A 4,274-nucleotide genomic window follows, 5' to 3' on the forward strand; every position below is an offset into this window, starting at 1 on the left:
CCCCACCCCCTGGGTCGGAAAATTAAACAACGTGTTAGTCTTTCGTTTAGCAATAGAAAGAACTCAGTAACTAACATGGTGGTTTTAGCTGGATACCAACCTTTCAGCTAGAAAGAACAGGAATAATGCCAACCTTTCAGCTGGATCAAAACAAGATAGGGCATGAAAGAACCAAGCTAATGTGTTCCCACTTGCCAGATGCACTCACATGTTCCTTACCACTCATCTCTTCAATTCATTCTTGTAAACATGTGATGAGTGCAGATTTTGGGTGGAGATGGAGATGGTGGCAAGCGGGAGATGCCAAGGATTGGGTTTACACAACACGTCCACTATAACGTTTATTTTCCATGTACATTCACAGATTTTTGGCCTTCCGGTGATGCAACTGTGAGTGTGTACGGTGTGAACACTACATATAACACACTGTTGGTTTTCGTTGCAGCTTAGCAATGTCGTCTATCTATGTAAAATGAAATGAGATAGAATGGTGTAGCCATTGACGATTGGTGGAGAAATTAACAGTTTTGGGTCATCAGAGGTGTCTCGCAAGATAGCTTTTTACATTTTAATCTTAATTATGCATGTGCTGCAAAATAATAATCAAACATATTTGTGCTTATGCATATAATAACAATAGCAAGAGTATATTCCATTTTAGTGGAAACTAGAACAACGAGTTTTCTTGGCGTACACAGATGGCCGGCAAGCTGCTGCTACATGAGCTGACTCGGGCGAAAGCTTGTCTCCGGCGTGTCCGGAGCCGGCGATGGCAACGCTTTCAAGTGTTGTTCCCTTCTTGTTGGCGTCGTCGAGGCACTCTCAGCTCCAATCTTCGCAGCTTCGGGGGAAACTCTAGATCCATGGGATCGGACGATGACGGTGCTCTAGCATCGTATTCCCTTTTGGGGGCTTCGTCTTTGGAGCTAGGCATCATCAGGCGGGACCGATGGAAGTTGGTGGTGTTGGCGTCGAGGCTTTTGTGGCAACAATGATGGGCGTGTGTGATGTCGGAGACGCGGCAATGGTTGCGGTAGTCGGCTCTTCTCCAGCGTGTTCGTGGGACTACCTCGGGTTGTTTTGTTGCGGTGAAGTCGGAGCGGCGGCGGCAGGGCCCTGTGGCGACGATGACAGGCAGTAGGTGGTCTGTTCGGTGGTCTTCCGCGGTGCCAGCCTTGCATAGTTCTCCTTCGGAGCCATCTTTCAGAGTCGGAGTTGTGTTGTCCTTGGCGCGGGGTTCTTGTGTTTCACACAGCTCTACGGTGTGGGTTGGGTCGACTTTTGTCTTCGGAGAAGTCGGAGTCGCTTTCTCGGAGATTAGGGAGGGCGATGGGGCCTGTTGGGGAGAAGTGATGACGATGACACCGGTGTGTGATGTTGACGAGACCCTTTATGTGAGGTGTGTGATATTATGTGTGCCGCTCAGCGGTTTGTGACGGTTTTCGCCCGGTTTTCCATTTATTAACCGGGTAAACTCTCTTCTTCTTTATTAATGAGATGAGGCAAAGCTTTTGCCTTCATTTCAAAAAAAATGAGCTTCCAAGGCTCCCTTCCTGTTACACACTTGCAGAACTCCAGATCGATGTTGTTTACCCTGTGGATGAGACGGTGAAGATCTAGGCCCTGCAAGCTTTTTCACACGTTGCGCAGAAATTTGTTCCTCATATAGTCACTGTTCGATGAATTGTTTTCATTATTATTAATAATTTTATGTTACTATTATTCATTAATTTTTTCTCTAAAGCTCACAATCTATTTTTAACATTTGTGGAGCTTTAAGTCCACGTTATACACGTCTACACTACATCTGACAAGTGGAAGTTTGTCCTTGCAGCAATTAGTGCCTCGGAGGTCTTCAAGATTGGTGCAAACAAATATTAAAAGAGCATAGAAGCGCTCATCTGGGCTAATTTAAAAAGAACATACTTCTCTTACATTATCCGGTTAACATTGTAACATGAATTCTTGAAAATATCCCAACAAATGCGAAAAGAATGTAATGCCTCTCTCACTACCTTTGTAGTTAAGCATTTTTCATACAAAGGGCCGGTGAATGCATACGCAACAATAAAGGAAGCATGCACATATTATATCCTACTCACCGATCTCTTCGCCGATGCAGTCAGCACACTTGAAATCTTTGAGATGTTTTGCTTCAGTGGCAGTTATGTTCACATATTTGCCATGGAACCACTGGTCACATATGTCACAGCATATCCAAAAGGCGTTGGCATGGTACTGAGCACTACAGGTTTCACAAAAGTATGTAACTTCATGATCATGTTCTTTGTCTTCAGCAGGCTTCCTAGAGTCCTTGTTTGGAGCAGATAAATTTTGCATCGACTCTTGAGATGGTGGCATGTTCTCTTCAGCAGGTATGATAGAGTCAAGCATGTCTATTGTAAAAAAAATGCCGGAGATTGGATTATTTGTTTGCGTGTTTGTTTTAGATTTGGGCGGTACAATTTTGTCACTTTAGTTAACAGTTTTTTGCATGAAGCACCCATGCCATGCATATGGCTGGTGTTGGCGTGGTTCATACCATTGGCTGCAGGCCTGGAAATTCCCAGTACTTCAATCCTATTCCGAGGCATGATAAATATACAGATCTCTATTTTTGCCAAAATTATACACATCTCTCTACTTTTGGCGAATTTAAAAAATTAAGCCGGCCCTCTCTATATCTTCCGTGAAAAAGATCGCATGTGCGCACACAAGTATATATGTTTATATACGCTGTGCATTGCCAGTGGAAAATAGCTAGAATCCATATTCCAAAGAATTTTTTTATTTGATCATTACTAAAATAAATAGAAAACTATGTCATTTATCTGATGTAGTTTAGTGAAAAAATATGTATGTAATATATGCGGCTTAAAAATTACAAATATTTCAAAATAGAATACAGTGCATGGATACTCTTCATTGCCAGGAGAAAATGATTGCCCTCATGTACTCTTATAAAATTAATGCATGATCGAATCCTAGAAAATATATGGTCCAAAAAATTTGAAGGTTTTGTGGGCGACAAGTGTCCAATGTCTGTAATAAACTTAAGACCAAACCCCATCATATTTCTTTAGGATATAAAAGGACACAAAATTATACTCCCTCCGTTCCAAAATATAGTGTTTCCTGTATTGTTGTACTTCAACTTTGACCATAAATCTAGCCAACAAGACTGACTGCGGCGGGAGCAAAAGTTATAACAATGAATTCGTACTCAAAACAAGTTTTCAGTTATATAATTTTTTCTCCCGTCGCAGTCGGTTTCGTTGATTAAATTAATGGTCAAAGTTGGACCTTGGGAAACGTGGGCGCACTATATTGTGAAATGGACGGAGTACATCCACCAAAGAATTTCGCATTCGCAATACTATAGCCCACCAGTACACATGTAGATTTCATAAAATTCCTATAATGTTACATCTTCTATCAATCTGGAATTATTGGGGCATGGCACACCAAGAATATATATCACGCGCATTGATTTCACACACTTGTCATTTGGAAAAGTCTATGCATGCAAAAAATACAACAACTAATGGACGGTGTTGTTTATAACTCGATACTCTTTTTCCTTTGTCTAATACAAAAATAAACACGGTTTTATATCTGAAAATAACTTTTTCCCAAAGAAATATGTTTGAAAGTAACTGATCAAACTATTGGCCTAAATTCCTCTTTGTTTCAATACAGAACTACGCTACCCCGTGCAACAGCACTGGATTTTGATGACTATTTTTTCTTCATGAAAAACGGATCTGAGATTTCATGTCCGCCGGATTTACAATTTTTTATTAAAAACGGATTCAAGAAGTCTGGGACAGCATGATCTAAAAACTACGGCCACAAATGCCCTCTTAGTTGTTTAACTCAATACAATTTTTCCTATGCCTAATAAGAAATAAACACAGTTACGACGACAGTAGTAGTATTTGAAGAAGCCCAAGCAGTACTTCGCACAAGAGCTATGAGGCCTTGTGTGTGTGACAGAAACACATCCATAAATACTCTTCTCAGCTCTTTGTTGGGACGATTACTCGTTGGCATACTTCTGCGGAAGTGCTACAATACCATGTTTGGTCTGCAGTTACGAGCTGTGCGGGGGTCGGGAAAAATCTTTGTCGGTTCAGCCGGCACCAACACGGTGACGCTTGTGGGCGCCGCCTCCCTTCTTCAAGGGCGTCAGGTGTACCCCGTCGGCACTCCTCTCCGTGTACCGGCAGAAATCCGAGGATCTGTTTGGGCAGCAGCATCATTGTCGTCGTAGT

The sequence above is a fragment of the Triticum aestivum genome, chromosome 7A, assembly GCF_018294505.1.
Source record: "Triticum aestivum cultivar Chinese Spring chromosome 7A, IWGSC CS RefSeq v2.1, whole genome shotgun sequence".
Classification (NCBI taxonomy): Eukaryota; Viridiplantae; Streptophyta; class Magnoliopsida; order Poales; family Poaceae; genus Triticum; species Triticum aestivum.